General features: G+C 34.3%; 1 protein-coding gene across 4 annotated transcripts in view; it reads left to right on the plus strand.

Moving 5' to 3' along the window:
• Nucleotides 1-21911, plus strand: part of LOC108691139 (protein-tyrosine sulfotransferase) — a 76584-nt gene that overhangs the window by 46300 nt on the left and 8373 nt on the right. For 2 of the 4 annotated variants that reach the window (XM_018198798.1, XM_018198805.1), the window contains one exon: nt 8609-8715. The exons of the other annotated variants lie outside the window; for them this stretch is intronic. The gene's annotated coding sequence lies outside the window, so the exon portion shown is untranslated. The remainder of the gene's footprint in view (nt 1-8608; nt 8716-21911) is intronic. 4 annotated transcript variants of the gene reach the window in all.

Genomic DNA, 21911 nt, shown 5'->3' on the forward strand with positions numbered 1-21911 from the left:
TCTCTTCAGAAACGCGGATCTCGAAATAAGTCGAAAAGAAATAAAAAAATTAACGAAAAAATGAACAACGGAAGAAAAGAGGGTCGTAGAAAGTGAAAGAAAAATGTAAAGTACGGAGAGTTACAGAAAACTAGAAAGAAATTGTATATCCGCGCAAATTGTTGTGAGGTCCGAGAAGACGCGACAGAGACCACGTTACCAATCTGTTTGAAGGAGGTAATACGCGCGTGAATAAGTTTCCATAGAAGAGGGGAGTGGGGAGGGGGGAGGGAATCCCAGTGCGAAATCCGATTCGCATCGGGTGTGAGAGGGGTGAGAGAGGGCCGATGGCATTCTTCTGGAAAATTGCAGGAGATCCGGGAATATTCGTGCCGCCTTTATCGCCGTATTCGAAGCGGCGAACACTCGTTCTCTCCCTCCTGTTACTAACGGCGAGAACGGAAAGTTATATTTCGCACGCGCGCGCGCGGCTAACACGGAAGGAAGCTATTTAGAGATGTCGAGAGAAGATTTTCCCTTCCCCTTACCTGATTTCTTCCTTATTCCCTCTCAGTCTTACGTTCCTCACATTGTCTTAGTGTTTCGAATACGTCGCAAGTATTCGTCGAGTTTTCTTGCTTTAATCCGGCTTTTGTCAACCGCGTCTTTCTTCGCGCTCGGATCTCTTAGAAATTTCGCTCTTTGACGAGTGTTTGCCTTCACGGCCAAAGTATTACGTAGATTCTGATTCAAGATTTGAGGAATTTTTTAATTGAAATTCTGACCTTATTAATTACACCGAAAACGTCTAATCTCTTTCGCGCAGATCCGAGAATTTCCCGATGGGTTATTATTATCAGGTTCTATACGCGGGTCCGCGGGGGACGCACTGCGGAACTGAATTTGTAACGAGATTGTTCATTAATATGTAGAAGGTAAAACCCAGGCGCGGAAGCATTAACGTGTTCTCGTACATAACCGACAACGTAGATTCGCGGGGACGGAAATCGTGGCGGCCGCAAATTGGATTATCGGACTTTCGAGCGACGCACTCTGATAAAAACGGGTCGGGTACGTGTCCCGAAGGACCGAGAAAGATTATCGACGACCCTTCGGTCTTCGGTTGATGACACGCGCGGCAAGGGAAAGAAAAGGGCAGCGTAATTTTTTTGTTTTGGTTTTCTCTGTTTTTTTCTTTCTTTTCTCTCCGCGACGCCACGCCGTGCGGAAACTGGAAACAACGGCGACGCTCGCGCCGCAATTTCACGCTGTAAAGCTGTAACTTTGGGAGTAACTTTTTCGTTAGACGAACTACGTAACGAAATTGCTGGATGAACTCGTTGAAAAATTCGTGACGGGACGGGACGCGACGTGACGAGTCGTACGAAATTGAAGTTGAAAGGCCAAGTTTCTGAACTTATTGACATAATGGTATCGTGAGACGAATTTCTCTAAAATATACGGTTGCTAATTATTGTATTTTCGAATTACATTTCAATTTTTATTATTTTTTTATTACTTACAATATATATTTCTTGTTTTTTTATTAACAATTTTTTAATAATTTTCAAAAAAACAAGATGCACATAAAGAGGAAAAAATTTAGGAATATGTATATCCTATTTTAATTAAATATAAAATGTTTAAAGTAAGATAATAGTTAAATATGTTTTTTTTTTTTTTTTTCAAATTCCTATTACGGATACTTTTTTTGCATCAATATTATACTTTCTCTAAATATAGTACTTTATACTACGAATTATTTTTACAATTGTAAATCTTTATTAAAAAAGTGTCAGAGAAATATTATACAATTGAAATTAATAATTTATTATTTTAAAAATTTGCAAGTGTTATGTTTCGCAAAAGCTGCGGTTTATATAATTTCCAAAAGGATCACATTCTGTCACTCACGTGATTTGTAATAAATGTGATTATCGAGAGAGATATTCTTTATAAGAATGTATCAGGAAACCGATACTTTCGAAATGCGATATTTCACGTGCAACAATCCGATATATCGCACCGAAGAGAATCGGAACTGGTGTACGATTTCGACGAGTTTAATTATCGACGTCATGCAAATATACAAGAAAATAAACCTTACAGCGGTATCGTCACGGCGCGGCGCGGACATTTTCATTTTCGCTTGAAAGACGTACATTCTCCCGCTTGTCAGGGGAATTACAACAGTTTCAATCCCTTGCTCGCGGGTACTTTCATTACAATGCAAACGCAACCGGAAAGTAGTAAGTCCCGTGTAACTTTGCATCGCGTTACCGGTAGCGTTACATCGTTTCTCGTTTCTCGTTTCTCATTTCGTTCGTTTCAACGACGTCCGTCCAGGACATTGTAATCGCATGGCGAAACAAACACTTGCGTAATTAATTTAGTTACGACACCATCACACGTTGCTGCCACGCCGGCTTCGAGTTCGAAAATAATAATCGACAAATGGCGCAATACGCTACGATAACAGCGTTAAAAACTGCACTTTCCGTGATATCACCGAGCAATGTTTTCCAATACGAGGTCGCCGAATACAAAACAGCGCGTCTTGTATAATCCGTCGAGTTATCACCCGATTTTTTTTAATAGAAAAGTTGAACTTTACATAGAGATGCTTAATAAAAAAATATACGCGTACTTCGACGATGAATATTTCATTTAATTGCCTAAAGAATCCTGCCGGAAATCTATGGTGGTGCGAAACCATTTCTCGTAGAACTTCACTCTCCACGAATCCATCACGCGAATAGACACGGCGGTAAACTCGACGCTAATTGAATCGTGAAGCTTTTCTCCTAATAAGAAGCCCAAATACATTAGCATCCAATCCCGGTGGTACGTGGTCGGGGAAAATTCGTGCGATTCCATTTCTCTCCCGCAACGATCGATCCGAATACGTTGTATTCTAAGAGGATGAGGTTAGTATGGATTCCTACGTACAACATATATACCTTTTGATCTTAATTATTGTTATACATTTTTATTCCTGTTTTATTCTTGTATATACAACCATATCCATACAGCTTGCAAAGAAATCAATTTTAATTAATAATTTTCAAGTGATAAATTCGATTAATGAGGAATTGATTTTAAATCATCTTACTGGTCGATTTTTCACAATTCAATTTCATTGTTACTCTATATAAAGATTACAAAGACCTAAAGCGGGGATTTTAGAAAGACGAACGAGAGTCTCTCAGATTACCAATGCTATTTGTAGAGAGCTTGACAGAGAGAAAGATCAAATTAATCGCCGGAAAATTAAACGCGAAAAAAAAGAAAGGGAAAAAAACAACACTCGAAATACATTGTTGCGCATTGCGTGTCCACATCTGAAGTCTATGAGATTATACAGCGCATCGTTGCTATCGCTTTTCGATAACAGCGCGTCGTTGGGTATTACTCAACATCAACAATTCAATCCGTATTTCTCCAGGGGAATAGCTGGTTGTCCACGCTGGTGTATATACCGCGTGTCTTTTGGGAAATACGTTGCTGTAATCTAGCGTTGCATCCGTCGCGCGCGGCAGCAACTATTACTTGCTCCTGCAGCTGCGCCGGATAAATCATTTTCATTATCGCCGTTCGGGCTTTCGCTATTATCCCTACATTCACTTGCATGCGTAGACGCGAAGAAGCTCTGTGTTAACTATCGGAAGTTCACAATTTTCGAGACGGTGCACAAAAGCCTTTCCTTGGCTTCTTAAAGACAAAGTATGAAATTTAACTAGAAATAGTAGCGCTACACGCATGCTAGATTACCGCTATTTTCCATTGTTTTCTCGCATCGTCTCGAAAGTATGACATATTCAACGTACGTTGAATATGTAAAACAAGAATTTAACGGAGAATTTATTCATAAACCTCTTAAATCTTTTTCCACATGTGCGCGAACAATTTTGATATTCAATGAAACATTTATAATTAAATATTTACGATCAATTAATGTTATCACATTTCCACAATCAGATGAATCAATTGAGTATATCTTGTGCGAGTGTTGTTTCTTTTTAATTAAATGTGATAGAGACAAGTTCCTGTTCCATGTACCAGAAGAGATACCGAGAATTTGGTACATCTAACGCAGTAATCGATATGACTTTTACACGGACGGATAGATTGCCTTTCCGAGTAATAATTAGCGTCTGGCTCAAAGTTTATCGTACCACCGTGAGTGTAATTTCCCCCGAGGATAACGGAACGGCCGCATTGTAAATTTGTGGATACACACGGATAGCCTGAACACATGAAATATCCTTCAAGCTAAAACCGATTTCTCATGTTCGCGCATGCTAAAAATTATTTTCGTCTCTATTGCCTGATAATGATTGTATTATCAAAGACGTCAAAGACAATGATTTATGAAATTAAGTGCTTTGAAAAATTCTAAAAATAATTTATGTACGCTATACTAAAAATATATTATTTATGTGCCTTTTCAAGCAACACGCAAACTGTAAGAAGCTTTTTTATCTGATTATATGGTTTATATTTTATATTCTCTTTTTTTCTCTTTCTTTCTTACATATTATTAAAAAACTCGTAGGAGAAAAGAGATTTTGAGATAAAAAATTTGATCGACGTTTTGTGAGTAAGCATGTGTTTTAAATGTATATTATGTTATATTATGTTTTATATTATTACATATATATCATATATGTAATTATTACATATATATATATATATAAATTATATTATTATACAATATATACTTTAACAAAATTTTGTTATTTTTACATTGTTATACAGGTTATACGAACAAAAAAAATAGAGATTACATGATTTTAGTTAAAATTATTCAACTTTTAGTTGATATTTCCAAAGAAAAATATCCTGACTTTTTCCGCTTTTCCGAGAAAGAGCTGACAGCCCGAGAATTACGAAAACAATCAATGTTTACCGGCCATGTTTTTTGTCTTCCAGGTGCTTTCATTAACAATGACGAGTGCATGTTATTAAAATTTGCAAAAGTTTTCATTACACATACCCGTATGATGTACTGCGGAGCGAAATAAGAGAAAGAAAATATTATGTATACGTATATTATGTTGGGCTATTAAATTATTATGCAATGTACGACTAAATAGAGGTTAATAGATAAATTAGAAAGATCTAAAGAAAGGATCTAAAAATCTCTTTCAATTTTATATATCATCGCGATGATGACAGAATATTCTCCGAGGAAAGGATTTTCCGGCATAATTATCCGAAAAATTGTTGAAACATTGATTTTTCAAGAAAGTCTACTCCAAATTATCTAAATATGGTATAGTTAAGGAAATATCCGGTAAGTTCCGGGACACCACCATGTATATATACCTTTTACTCCACACTTTTCAGCTCCATCCGGTTTACATAGATACTTTTAACCCTTCACGTACATCCAGGGCATGCAAATAGCTTTAGGAGACCACCGTTGCCTCTTTTATCGACGCAGCCCCATATTCTGTGCTCTGGCGAAGTTTTTTTTTTAAATAGAGAGTAAATTGTACTTCTTACGGCGCATGTAGCAAAAACGGATGAAATGACAACATACGAGCTGAACGCATTTTTTTTCAATTACATTTAATACCTTTGGGACGGGGGGTTTCTTTGTCGAGCATGTTAAATTCCATTAAGAAACTTGCTAACGAGAAACGCTTTGACTCTAAACTATATGATAAACTTGAAAAATTTGTCGAGTACTTTTAACCATAGAATATTTATAAATATTTTCATATTGGAAGTTACTATTTCAAAAAATTTGTCAAAATACATTGGAAAAAATGCAGCGGAGGAAATGTTGACATTTAAAACATCTTTTCAAAAACAAACGTTTAATAATAAAATACATTTCAACTTTAAATGTTTTAATGTTTTAACGTTTTAAATCCAAATACCATGGTGTTTTAATTATTGAAAACGCTCAAAAATATATTCTATGTGTATTCTTCTTTTATGAATGTATTTATTTATTTGTTTCTTTAATAAAATATAATGAATGAGAATTAAGATTAACAATTAATTTAAATATTTAAACATTTAATAGTATTAAATAATATAGATATTATATTATTAACATTTGAACACACTAGTGGATAACATTCAATTGAATTTAACATCAAGAAAGTATTCTTTGTTAACGAAAGATACACTCAATATAGAAGATTGCAATTAATTAAAAACTTCAAATTAAAATTAAAAAATTGCTAACTTGAATAATAATCTCTCTTGATTTCTGTTCCGAGGAAAGATCAACTCTAAATTGGTCAAAGAATTCGGAGATGAAAAGTGGCTCCACTAAGGTCTAGGACACCATGTATAAAAGAGAGTTATTAACTTGAGCCCGGGAAGAGTAGCCGTATTCGCTTTGCTGTATGTATTTCGCTAGAGAATTTAATAAGCTACCTGCCTTCCTTTCCCCCACCTCTTCCTCTTCTCTTCTTCTTCGTCTTCTTCATCTTTCCCATCCATCGTAGTGGAATGCATTCGATGCTCGAAACAGCACTTTCCGCTAACTTATAACCCATAGCGCATAAACGATCTGCTGCAATGTTACTCGCGCTCATAAAAAAAGAGTTATTATAAAAGAGATATTATGAAACGATGTCTGGTATCTTCGAGCGTATAACAAGTTTTAAAAGCTGTATTCAGAAAATAGTGATATTACTTTTGATATAAGGTGGAGCGGAGTTGTATCACTTTTTGGTATATTTCTCATAATAATATTTATGTTTCTGAATAGCACATATTGAACATTTAAAGATTGTGCTTATATTCTCAAGGATCAATCATTGTACGATATAGTTGTAAGCACATCATTGCAAAGAGATATTATCATATTTGTTGTTGTAAATTCTCATATTATTTTAAAGTTGAAACTGACAGAATAGCCCCGTCCTATACAATAAATTCCAAATATTTATTATTTACAGTGAAATCTCTTATATGTGTATAAATTTATCTTTTAAATATACAGGATTAAAAAACCATTCAGCATTTAAGTACATGATAGATATAATAGTACGCACTTTACTGAGTAAAAAGGTTTTAACGAACAAAAGTCGAAAAACTCAATTGTTTCTGAGATATAAATAATTTTGTATGTTAGTGTCATAACTCTGACTTATTTTCTACGTGTCATATGCGACTTGAAGATTTACCTCAGTGTTTACAAACCGCGCTGACTGTTCTGATTCAATTTCCATACATACATCTTTTTCATAATAAAAAATTTCACCTGAAATCAATAAGTTGGCATCAACCAGCCATTACGATTGGCTAACTATTATGTGAGATCATTTTATTAGAACCTGTAATTCTCTCTTTAAACAAACTATCAGCTTATCTCAATTTTTCTCTTTTCACGACACATAAATACTGAATGATTTTTTAACACCCTGTTTTTACATATATGTCACATTTGATATGTCACTTTTGACATTATTATTATTAAGCAAGTGAGAATGTCACTTTTGATATTATTATTATTATTATTAAGCAAGTGCATGTACAGAACATATGTATACTTTTTTATTCTAGATAATATAATTTATCACATTCTAGTTATTTATAACGTTTTTTTTTTTTTTTACTACTTTTATAAAATTTATGTTTGCATTTGTATTCATTAAGCTATAATGGTCTCATTTAAAAGGATTGGAAGGGTCTCGTTTTCTAACGAACGCGTTTGTCCTGTGACACAACGCTGTTCGTATATTAATTACCTACTGAAAAGCTATTGTGCAAGAGAAATGTCCTTTCAATGCGTATCTCTGGCTGTGTCACTACCAAAGTTAATGAATAAATGTAAAGCAAGATAATATTTGTAAAATATTGTAGAAAAAATATGAGGTGGACTATGAAAAAGAGAAATTTTCCTGCTTTAATTTTCTGTAATATAAATATGTCAACGATAATATAACATTATACATAGATGTAGACAAAGAGCTCTGATTCATCTGTTTCTAACTAATACATTTATTCTCCTACACGATACGTTCGCTATACTAATTATTTCGACATTGTTCTCGATCCACGAATACCACGTTGTATGCGCAACGTTTGTTAATTGGTCACAGCAGCATTTGATCGGGTTCGAGCAAACAGACCGGTTTGTTTGTGTCCGAAACGCAATAACGCACTCAACATGGTCACGTTTCAAAACTATATCTTTCTCTCTCTCTGTCTCTCATTTAAAGAGATCTAGTAAGATCCAATATCCGTTTACGAGATCGTTACGAGAAAATCATATTTCGCATCAAAAAAAAGCACAAATATATTTTTCGATTGTGCAGGATGTTTCAAATGTTGAGAATTTCAAGTGAAAAGTTTTATGTCAGCTAGAATTATTTCATTTCGACATCCCAAGATGAAAATTTGCAAAATTAATGTATTTATATTCTATAACGTCTTACGGCTTATTGATTTATCGGAAACTATTACCGCGCGTGTCCTTTCGTATTTCGATACACACACACACACACACACATATACACACACACACACACACATATATGTATATCTCGGTTATTGTCACGGTTACGGGTAATTAGTGTTAATTGAACGAAGAGTGAGAGCATCTCGGTTTGCTCGTGAGCTGAAGCGAACGATCGTTTAACGGCCAATTAAATCTCGGCAGGTTGCGCCGCTTCTCGACGACGGGATTGCCGTTGTTTGTCGTTGTCTCGCGATTACCAACTATTCCGGGACCAATCTAAGACCAGCGGTCAAATTGGGCGAAGTGGGGTGAGTATGAACAAAAAGTTATTCGATAAATTAAGCGAATTGGTTCTGGATTAACTCTCAAGATATCGAATCTATGAAATCGTTTTCCAAAACTATTTTGATACATTTTTCTCTTTATTTTAATAATAAGCTTTTTTATTGGAAATTATCTCTTTTTTTTAATATTAACTCGTTTTCATTGATTTTTATTTAATTTGGATATTTTTATGAACATTTTTCCAGAGCATTTAGAATCAAGATCTCAATGAGGAGCATTAAAAAAATTAATTTAATCAATTAAGTTAATTACTATATAACGATGAAAAAAATCATATTACGTCCTGAGAGAATTTAATTATTAAATTTCATATGTTTTGAATTTAACATTCCTTTTTTTTTTTTTTTTTTCAAAAAAAGTACAAAACATATGAAATTTAATACGGGATTAAATTCCTATTTTGTATCAAAAGCATTTGTTATTAAAGTTAAAACTTTGTGACGCATATATTTTCTTATTATTATTAAGCGCATCGCTGCAATTCTATTCGCGTTAATTATAGAACGAACTATAAAACTTTTGAAGCCGTCAAGGCAATAACTGGAAGAAGAATTCTCCCATCTTCTTATGTCAAACGTACTTTCGTCGAAGTGTTCGTTTCCAATGAGATTCTCTTTCGCTCAAAGCGTACAAAAGCGCATCTTCTTCTCTTGTCTTCTCACTTCCACAATTCTCATTTCCTCTGAGAAGGATCGGAGGATTCCTTCAGTTTGATCCCGTCTGTGCCAGTTTCGTGCTTAATCTACCAAGTTCACCTTCCTCATTTCTCTTTTTTTTTCTTCATTCGCGATTTCACTTCATTACCGAAAGGTTAGAAAAACACGCATAATTCGATTAAAAACGGATTTCACTGATAGGAATGTACGCAGGCGGGCTGTTGTCAAGCAACCGCGAAATTAAAAGGCTTCACAATCTTCGGTCGATATTCATTCTCCACGCACCTGTTGAGCTCATTAACGAAATGAATTTACATCTACTTGCTACACTTTCTTTGTGGTAAATTTTCATCCGATAAATTACTACGAAGTATTGCGTGAAACGAGAAGTTATAATATATAATGTTAAAAAAAGCTGAAAAGTTGCGACGTTAGACTTAGAACGGCTTCTTTATCTCGCAATTTATATTTGTCGACGTATTTGTGGAGATAAATGGATAGCAATAAATAATTTGGCGGAAAGAAGGCGCGAATACCTCGAGAGCGCAAAAATCCACGTCACAGAGCCGGTAGTGCTCTTCAGGACCTAATTAACTCGCGATGCGTTAAAACTCTATGAGAGCGCTCGTTTTGCACACATGAAATGAAATATCGTCATATCGCGACCGCGTGAATATTCGCGTATTGAAATATGCAGCGCACAGATTGATGCGCGAGACGAGTACACTTGTGGGAATCGCGTTTTGATCAAACGGAAATTAGAATTCTACTTTCCGGTACGCTTATCGCCGAAGTCTGTCGTATATTTCAACCTAATGATGCCTCTCTGTAACTTCGTTCTTCAAGAAAAAAAAACTGCAGATCAAGAGAGAGAGAGAGAGAGAGAGAGAGAGAGAGAGAGAGAGAGAGAGAGAGAGAGAGAGAAAAAGAAAATTTAAATTGGTTATTAGATATTAAACTTTAACCTTTTCCTTCCAAATGTCTTATTTTTTATTTCTTACTTAACGTTATAATAAAATTATTGGAACGATGATATCGATGAGAAAATGACCAAGGAAAAATCGATTCCAATTTGTCGCTGGTCTGCAGTTAAAAAAACGTTGGCTGGTAACTTTAAGCGACAGGCACATCCTGCGTCATTTATTCATCGCGAACGAATTATGAGCGCGCAGTGGAAGCTCATTTTAAACGCGCCGATCGACGCCACGAGGGAGCGACAGAACCGATGTCGAAATCGAATCCGACATTTCCACTGAGTCGTGCAAATCAACGGTTGAATTATTCATCGACGAACGGTGCCGTTACCCTCCTTAAAACGTCATTCGTGCTCTTGTTTCATCCCTCGTTTGATCACATTTGGATCGATAGGTCGATAAAATGCCCAACTATTGATCAGAATATAATGTACATGATGTTGATATTGTACAAAAATGCTCCGCTACTCTGACTATCGTGTCGCTTAACATATTTATTGTGTACAAAGGAAAATTTCATGAGCTGCGTGGGACAGTGAATAAAGTTGATTTCCGTACGATTGAATGCGATATGATATCCTACTCCGATTTTCATTTCTTTGAAAGCCTTTTACACAATATTATTGAATAATATTATTTTATTCCAATAACAATGTAATACTATTCAATAATATTGTATTTTTTATATTTTATTATACTAATTGACATTTTTGGACTTTTCGTTGCACTAAATTGCTTCAAGAACCTCATATTTATTTAATAATACGTATCGTTATTATTTTTCTGGCAACTAGGATCTTTAAAGGTATCATTTTGAATTTTAACAGATAAATTTAAATCTATAAAAAATAAATAAGATACAATCCGACTTCTGTGATGATAAAAATTCGTTGTTAAAGCTTCGATAAATACACTAAAATTGTTTCACTAGAATATTTTTATAATCGGGGACAATAAAAAATTTGCTCTATTTCTTAAGAAGATTTCTATTGTTGACAAAAGAGTTAAAATTCATGTTACTGATGAAGGGTTAGATATTATGAGATTTAAATATGTATGTTTATATATATATATATATATATAAAAATTTGTTTACACCAATTTTATTAAATGGATCGTGCAAAGATCTCTGACTTCTCTTTTATTCTTATATCGAAAATGCACTAAAAATACGATTCGAATGAAATTCTGTGTCGAATGTTGCTAAATTATTAGGTGACCAATTTATATTTGGCGAGACAACCGATAAATAATTTGGCACATTGCTCACCAGAAAAATCACGATAGAAGCTACAAAAGAGTACCTTTATCTTCCAGCGAAAGATCGATCCAACAACGGAAATCCCTATTTATGGCGACTATTTCTGACACACGTGTGCCGGATATTCTTCGCAAGAATCCTTCGTCATCCCATGAACTATAAAGCATACGGTTGATCTGGATAGATCCAAATCGATAACTGTCTATCGTATTGCATCACATGACGAATGGGCTCTTATTGACGAGAAACAATGAGAGGAGAGAAACAGAGAGAGGAAACTGTAATAGCTTGTGATTGTAAGTTATAACACATTAAAGGGAGAAATAAGGAAATTAAAATTGAAAAAGATAAAAATTAATTAAGAATAAATTGTAATGTTATTTAATTTATTTCTAATTATACTCTTCAAGAGAATATAATGAATGCATCTTCTCGCTTCTTGTATCAAATATAAAGCAATTATAATTATAAAAGATATTACACAGGAGGAGGAGATCTTGGTTTATTTAATAAATTAAATCAGTGATTATGTTTGTCGTATATTCTTTTCAAATATGTTTCTGTTTATTGAGTCTTTCAAACTCTTTCATAAAATAAAAATACGAAACAAAATGCGTTCGATAGTCCGACACAATTAAAATGCAGCGAATACTTAAGCTTTCACAGTATCGATACACCTTTTTGTTCTGTTTCTCTCTTCTTCTTTTTTTACAATTGAATCAACTAAACCACTATACTGCGCATTGAAAATACTTTTCGTTAAAAACGAACGAACATATATAGTGCGAGTTTAGCACCAAACTCTTCACGTTTAATTCACGCTCGATTACGTGCAAATGCGCGTAGAAAAAAAAGCGATTAAAGGATTTCGCGTTACGGTGCATTTCCGTATCTTCTCTCAACCTCCGAATTTCCCTCTCCAGGTGTTAAACGAGAAATGATGCTCAGCAATTCTAGGATATTGTCGACGCTTTAACGACCACAGATCCACGAGTAGATCCTACGCAGTCGAAAGCAATTTTTTCTTTAGCCAAAATCCAATCGGTAGTCATAATAGGATTACACACAAGTCCAAAAGCAATTCAGTTAACTACGAACAGAAAGCCACAGTGTGCGAGTTGTGCGAATGTCCTCAAATCACTGAATGTCTCTTCAAACTGCGGATTGAATGTCCTTTCAAACTACGATTTTTTTAAAAATAATTTTTCCTTTAGCGAAAAAGTCATGGATGATAATGCTATCTCTCGCATGAAATTCCGTACGTCCTATAAATTGGCATCACAGAAATCCAACCAGATATATATCGTGTAGGTACTTATGTGGGTATTATAACTCGCTCGAATATAGGAATCTTAAACTGAAACGTTAGTCTCGAATATTTAATTATAAATACGTAGAAGTCTGTGAATTGTACAATGTGAATATAATGTCCGTCTGTTTACAGATCGTTAATTAATGAATTCACTTTTATAGCGTAAGCTCCAACGAATAACAGAAACGCAGCTGAAAGTTTAAAAGCTTACATAATCTCTAATTAATACTATTTATGCTTATTAATTTTTTGCAAAAATTTTAAAAACTATTATTTTAAAAACTAGAAGTTAAAGAAAGAGGATTTATTTTTTTTTTTTGCAAAACGATATGCATTTCGACTGAAGTCGACAAGAATAAACGACATAAAGTATCTGAATATTATCAGCCGTATGCAGCCGATTTTCTTTTTCCTCTTTCTCGTTCACAAATGGCAAGAGGTTCCTGGCTGTTTCGCGATAGTATCGATTTTCCATTTCTTTCGCTACGAACTCAGAAGAGGAATCACGTCGTTATTACATAATCATTATAATGTCGTTTGCGTTAAATACAATCAGTATTATTGGAATACATATATCCAGCGGTTTCTGATCAAGCGGTTCTGATCTTTTTTTTTTTTTTTTTTTTTTTTACAGATTATTTAAATCTGTGAACTCCTCTCTCCTTTCCTTGGCGGAAAGATCAATTATAGATTTTTCTTTAAAATATCTCAATATGGGAATAAATTGTATCATTTAATCGAATTCATAATAAAAAAACGCAGCTATTACATGCACTCGATTATTATTTTAAACTGAAATAATCGTGATAATTGACGAAATGTTCCATTATCGTGATATTTATTAGTGATCATGTCATTTTATTTTATTCCGAGAGGGCAGATATGGAAAAGTCGCAGGTTTGAAAAGAAAAGCAAAGTATATTACGTGCATATTTTTCATTTCTGTCTGCTTTACGGTTTCTTCTTATTTTTAAAGCCGATTTTACAAAAGCGCTCTCGTTTCGAACGCAGTTAACTTTGAATGCAAACTGGTCTCTAATTACTGCGTCCTATTTTCGATGATATTCTGTTTATTCCCCGATGGAGAGTCACACACAGTCTCACGAATATAAAAACGTTTAACAAAAAAAAGGGACGATGCAAATATAAATACGCGAATGGGAGAAGCGCATATTTCTCGCTCGCGGTATTGAAAAATTGAGTGCTCCGACAAAGCTTGGGAACGCGGCTTCCCAACTCGTGCCCATTCTTTTGCTCTCTATTCTCCGGCAGGGATTTGGGTTCGTTTCTATATATTTTTGACTGTTTTCCGGGCCGAAAGGTCGTGTGGAAAATATCGACCTATCTTTGTACGGATATATGATCCCGCGTGGATGTATAGTACATCGATAGTAGCCGATACACAAGTTTTTCGCCGTTTTTCATTTGAATTTTAGATACGAAAAAATTCGTCATTCTGGTTACAGAATTAATCCATTTATTGAATAAAATTTTTTGAAAAAAATTCGCACAATTGTTACATCTTACAAATATCGTAATTTTTGAAGAAGAAAAGAAAACCGTACGAAATGGAAGCTCTAATGATTTGTCGAATATTTGCACTTTGTACGAAACTCCATCATTCTTCTTTCTCGATGGTGTATGTAAATTGAATTCAATTTCCTCGTTTCAATCGTAAAAACTAGTAAAAAATGGAAATTGTTCCGACGACAGGCATTCACCTGGTTAACGGATCTCAGATCAGGAATATATTAAATGCGGTAAAAACTTATCGGACGTATCGCCTTATGCAGCCTCCAATCTCATTTCTCTTCCATGTCTCTCGCTTCGACGTTATGGAGATGCAATACGCACTACGTATTTTATCGCTCGCTTCTCGTCGAATGTAGGTTACATCTCGCGTGCGCGATACGTCGACAAAAGCGGAAGCAAAAAAACATAAAAAGCTAACGCGTTCGAAAGAATAGCGCGTGCCCTCTCTGGTCGATGCACCGGTAAAAGACGATCGTGAAATGCGAATTCATCGTTTCCTGTGGGAAACACTGGACAAAATACAAATCAATTTGTCAACAACAAGTATTTTCGTGAAGTTATCTCGACATATCGCATTTTCATTTTAAAAATCTGTCACAATCTGAAGAGTACTTTCGCGAAAAGAAGGATTTTGAAAATTAATGACACAGTAGAAAGCTTGAAGTTTTATCGATTGAGAAAGTGCATTTATTTAACAATAAGATTTATATAAATGATATGTGAAGCTGCTATTATACCACTTGGATTGAAATAGAAAATACAAGGATATACGTATCACTTATTGTTAGATTTTATCATTCTACAAATTAATTAAATTAGTACTATTTGAGTTTTACTTTTTAATTTAATACAACAGTTTTTTTATGAATCGTAAGATATTTCTTGACTTTGCCCTCTTTTCATCACTTTATACTATTATTTATTTGTTTCTATTATTTGTTTCTATTATTTGATCAGTAATAATAATCAAGTAAGAATAATTATTTGATAAACCCCATGAGAGATATGATAACATCCGATGTAAATGTTTATTCATCGAACTGCCCAAGCTCTTACAAGCTCGAGAAGTTACAGTTTCAGATGGAGTCTGCAAGAGCCTGCAGCTAGGGATGCAAGGGGATTAAATCTATTTCCCCTCCTTCTCAGTTGCTTCTCGGTTTCGGAGCATTCTCGATCCAAGTATCGAAAGCCTGCTGGCCATTTCCGGCTTTCGTTGCAATCCACGCACGTTTCTAATATCCTGAAGCGTCGAAAAGCACGATAGGAGCGATATTTCTCGATAGATATTTCTGAGAATTATCGATTTTCTTAGAATGCCGCGTAAATGCTACATTTTGCCGGAAATTACATTAGATGCTTCCTGTTTTCCTTATCGCAAACTTTAAGCGGAGATACGGAATTCTGTAATCAGCTCAAAATTGAAAACAGTTTCTTTGCAACTTTCTTTCTTCCTTCCGTTTACTTAATGCTTGTCTTAATCCGTTGCAGTAAAGATTTTTTTTTTTTTAATAAAACTTTAGAGTGTCATACGCTAGAGATAGATAATGGTTTGGATAGGTAATGGATAGATAATGGTTATCTCTTGCGAAATGTTGGTTTTTATCGGTGAAAACATCGAGAAACCGATAGTTTCCGAGTTATAAGCCATTGAAGAAAGCAAGCGATTTCCGTGGATTAAACTTTGAAACCGCAAATAATTAGTGGAACATCATCTGCTTTTCAATTTGCAGGACTTTAACGATACATTACTTTCAAAACTAATTAATTTAATCTTTACAAAATAATTACAATTATTTAATAGATACGTATAATATAATTTAGCGCGCACATATACATACATATCACAATTTTATCTAGTTGTCAATATCGATCCAAGAATACCATGACGCTTTGACGTTTGCTGATAAATTATGTTCTCAGTTGGAGTAATGGGACGAAACAAGGTAAAATGCAATATACATAGGTTATTTAAAAAGCCGTTTAAAAATTCGTTACGAACCATTGCTCGCGGGCATTCGATATAAATTGAGAACGATCACCATGCAAACGACGGGTTCGTTATAAAAAAATCTATTTTTAGTACGTGACCGACAAACTGAATTGGACAGCTTTCATATAACACGATTTGATCGTTTCTATAGCGTGTTTACTAACTTGTAAGAATTAAATAAGATCTCATCTAAATAAGAGCTGCTTTCTTCCATAGCTGCAATGTAACGATATTCCCCAGATCTCTCTGTTGAAACTTTTTATATCTTAAATATTAAAAATTCATTTTTAAGACAGCTTAAGATATATATATAAATACATATAAATACAGCTTAAAATTTTTATTGTTGAAAGACTGTAGATATATATATATATATATATTTTTAAATGGTTGTGTGCGTGTGTGTGTGTGTGTGTGTGTGTGTGTGTGTGTGTATTTGAAATTATTTTATCGTTAAATTGTGCAAAATTGAATTATCACGAAAGTAGAACTTTTGAATAGATAAATAAATTAATATCTCCTAGAATTTTTAATATAGAAAATTGCATCCATTACTTTTTTACATGTTACATCGCAAATATGATAATTGATAATTCATATAAATTCATTATTATCCATCGTAAATTCGGGTTGTACACTCTTAATGGCTCAGGGACATCTTATAAAAGTAAAGTTCTATTTTGAATTCTGTCGGGAGTAATGGATCGTCTAAAATGGTTCTGGACTGAGAAACGCTATGAAACTACAAGACTCGATCTTCCGTTCTGATGCGAGGAGAATCGATCGGTTACGTTTGCGATGAGATCGCGTGGCTTAACTTCATTAGGGCGCCGTCTCAGGATATCCCAGCGGATAATAATTCTCCAATATGTATAAGGTTAGTCGTCTTGAATTATGATACGTTACAAACGAGAAAAATTGCTGGTAGTTACGCACACAAACGGATAAAATATAATTTGATTTAATATTGAATTAACGCTTATCAAATTACGGTCAATCACGTATTAGTAATCTAATCAACATGATTTATTAATTATGATAGTTAATAAATTATCATACATTGTTGAGCATATTAAGCATACATTATCGTATTATTTCATAGTATAGCATCGATAATAATTCCGATGAAAAACATTACTATCAAAATTGTTTTCTCTAAAATTACTAAAAAATGTAACGTTCTTATTTTTCTTACTTTAAAAATGAATCTTATTTTAAAATTACTAATTTCAGATTATTTATAACTCGTGACAAAATTTTATTCACAATTTTATGCATGCCGTAAAGCAGAAAACCTTTGCAGAATCAAAATGCAAGCATATATAGAACGCATATATCAGAGTATGCGCACGCACAAATCATAATGCACGGCACATAAAATCATAAATGAAATTCTGTTCTGTGTTCTGTCGCGAATTATAGATTGTCTAGCTAGAGTGAACTTTGGTATGAAAATCATTAATCCGGTTACTCACGGCACAGACACACACATTTCTATATATTGTTTATATTGATAAAATTGGAGGAAGCGCTTTTTGCATGCCGCAGATAAAAGGATAAAAGTTAACAGATCATATTTCATACGCAAATTAAGTAGGTATGGTCGTTAAAATGGATGATACTCCCACATTTGACCCACTTAACCTGATTGCATCCTGTTTTATCCTTCATGACAATGTTCAATATCGAACGATGTCGAACGAGTTTCGTGGTGAACAGTTAACTTTCGCGAAAATTTGTACTGTCAATAATAAACCGGCCGGCCGATGAGATCGGTGCAATCAAATGACATGGGGCAATAAAAACTGGCCGGAATTTCATTTTCGCGATATTCGTCCGCGTTGGATATTCGCACGGTCGATGCTGATGCCACTCCCTCCCCGATGGTCCGACAAATCCGAATTATTTCTCGCTGTGAAACGATAAATCGAACGATTAAATCTCGCTCGAGGGCTGGCCTATCCCGACCAAAATGTAACGCGCCGAAGCGGAATTAAAAGGGTTACAAAACGCGTTACGCGAATCCAGGGTTGAGTTCTGAAATTTCGCGAATACCTACGCGTAGACGCTATAATTAAAATTTATTCGTCGACGTATTTAGCTGACGTTATTGCGAAAAATCAGTAATGTGGAGATAATAAAAAAATTATATAATATACGCACAATTTTTTCGGCTTGTGTGAAAATGGTATAATGGAAAGATTTTTATTTAATATATCATGTTCTTTTACTGTTATACAATACTTGAAATCTTTTTCCGCGATATTCTTTGGAAAGTTTTCAGTGTTTTATCATCGACCCAGTCAAAATGACATTCGCTTGAACGTTTGTAAAAAATATTGATCCTTGACAAGAGAATGGGATTGAAAAGAACACGTCGGTGTTTTGCATCGACGTTTTGCATCAGAACAATGCATTTTCTCTCTACGCGAGAGTTTTCTACTACCCCAAAAACACTTTAGTTCTCTCAGTGTACTTGCCTTCGCCGCCAAACAGTAACTTCTTTCCTTCTCGGCAGACCGAGGAATCACCCGAAAGGACATTATTTTGAGACGATCGATAACACCCAGAACGCCGTAACCGAATCCTTCGAAGAAGAAAACTCGCGGTTCACTCCTGAGAGAAGAAGGAGTAGAGAATTTCGCGAGGAATTTATTTTCGAGGAGACAATCGAAATTGCTTCGAGGTCAGAAATCCACGTACATACATCAGAAACTGTCAAAGAAGATCCAAAAAAGATCAAACAAATAATTATTTTATTCATTTTTCCCTTCTCCCTTTTATTACTTTAGATGACAAGTTTCGTAAATGCTAAGAAATATTTACATCTTTTACTTTTTTTTTTTTTTTTTTTAAACTAAAAAAGGTGGATAAAATTTGTTAGCGAACGTTTTCAATGTTATTATCTTGCAGACAAAATTCGATTTCAGAAAGTTCGTAGGAAGTGCGTCCACTTTCCGCCAATTTTCCGACACTCTGTGTACAACAGCTTTGGTGGATGGTCAAATTAAATTCGACATTTATTTAACTTTTAACTCGATGCGGTTTAGGTCACACGCGAGCACGAGTACACGAACGCGGGCTTTCAATTAGCGTGCAAGCTCACGCGCGACCCGATGTTGCATTTGCGCTTCCGGATTCACAGTTTCCGGTGCTCGGTTTCCGACCGCTGATCCCGGTAGTTTTCTCGTTAAAAATTGGCGAATCAGAGAATACGTTTTAGAATAAACTGAACGATTTATTGAGTTTGCCGCTGCTAAGCTGCCGTCACTCGTTAAAACGTACAACAAAAGATTTTTTTAGTTCTCAAAGTTATATAATGAATATTAAATTGATACTGTATTTGCACATATAAATATAATATATGTATGAATTATAGTTATTATGATTTTCTTATAACTGATTGTATTAATATGTCTCATTACTTTAGAGAATAAATCTAGATAATCTAAAACAAAAAAAAAGAATATTATATAAACTTGAAATTAGGATATACATATATTAATAAATGAAGTCATAGAATAACATTTTACGGACTTATTTTTTTTGCGAATTTCGGATTGATTTTTATTCGAAAGTTTGATAGATTATTTTTATTTCTCGTATTTTGAGTATATGAATCTTTAATATTTTACTGTATGCGAAACGTGAAGTATCCGCTACAAAAAAAGCTGGCGGTTTTCGTTTTCTCGCCGGCGTTGTCGACGTAATGCCGCTTTAACGGGTTGACACTTTTCAGAAGCAGCGTAATAAAGGAATTTTTGTCGCGGGGAAAAAGTGGGAAAGAATGGCCACTGTCGAGCTAAGTAAGCTTGACCGTTGCTTTCTGTTCCCGACGTGCAGTTACGAAGTTTCCGCTAGAATTCGTGCCACCTCGATCGACTTTCGATGCTGACAGCGAGGAACAAAGGAGAATTTCGATAAACTACAGCGACTGGGCTCACCTAAGTGAAGTCTCATCTATGTGATAATGAACGATACGAATAAAATTGGATGAATCTCCGTTGAATTGAGAATTCAATTGCAATAAAAACGCGGACCTTTACGAACATTTCATAATGTGAATTGCTTTTTCGCTTTCAAACGAATAGTCAGGAAATCGACACGAAATATTTAAAAAAACTCGAATAAAACATAAAATAGCCTACGGATATTTGGCGATGTGATATAAAAGCTCTTGGAATTTGGAATAAACGTTACAAATATAACGAGACACAGTTTGAACGTAGGAGTAATGAAATTGCACAATCTTTTATTATTGTTGTTTACTATTATTATTATTATTATTATTATTATTATTATTATTATTATTATTATCCTTATTATTGTTATTGTAATTATAATTATTATTACATGCATCACACGTCGATGAATACCAATTACGTTGTCCCGTAAATAAATCGTGGATGTTCCAGCATCAACATAATTTTAAAAGATTACATTAATTATTACGTGCCGAATATTATGAGAAGTTTGACTGATTTCCAGTTAAACTTCTCTCTCCTCTCATTCCATTTTCACCCTTTCCCTTTTACGTGATTCCAGAATGTTGCATTTCGAACGTTTAATTGATATTGTAGTTGCCGCAGTTCTGAATGAATTGGGAGATCCTCTACTTTTTTTCTGGAGCCAGTCTATAATGCATATCTTTTGTCCGCAATTCTGTATCGCGGCCGCTATTGTTCCACAGCTTTCGCGCTTTAAAGTTTAAATTGCGAGTGAGCGGACGTTCAGCGTGGTGGATGAGCTTGATGGAGAAACGGGCCGTTCACGATTATACACGCGAAAGGTAGAAGCCAAATATTTGATGGACATCGTAACTTTCGTTGAATTCGCAGCCACGCTGTGAAACAAAAATCGCCATTTTTCCCCGCTGTTGCATGTCAAATTGCAAGTTACTGTTAGACGAAATCGAAACTCTAAAATGTACAGTGGAATAATAATTCTATCTGACATTTTTTTTTTTAAATTGAGATAGAAGAATTTTGCAGAAATTCTGTCACTATAATATTTTACGAGATTTCATATTATTATTGTTGAGTTATATTATTGTCATTGAGCATAATTATTATTTATTTGTCTTTGATTATTTTTGGCGTGTTCGTTTTTTTTTAATTATAAAATTAATTCATTTTTTTAAAGACACGAATATGTATACGAATATATATACGTGTATTGATTTTATTTTATCATAAATTTATATAGAGCTTTTTTTTAATAAAATAAATTATTAAATACTGATAAATATATTTTTCATCGCATAAATATTTTAATTTTATTATCGATAATTTCGAGGACAATTTTTAAAATAAAAAATGCATTCTGAAATTTGATCATAATCATAATAGTTCTGATTTTGTTACATGTTCTACAATATTTGAAAAGGATTTTTCCTATTAATACGACTCGAACGAGAGAGGGAGGGAGGGAGGG

The sequence above is a fragment of the Atta colombica genome, unplaced genomic scaffold, assembly GCF_001594045.1.
Source record: "Atta colombica isolate Treedump-2 unplaced genomic scaffold, Acol1.0 scaffold105, whole genome shotgun sequence".
NCBI classification, from domain to species: Eukaryota; Metazoa; Arthropoda; class Insecta; order Hymenoptera; family Formicidae; genus Atta; species Atta colombica.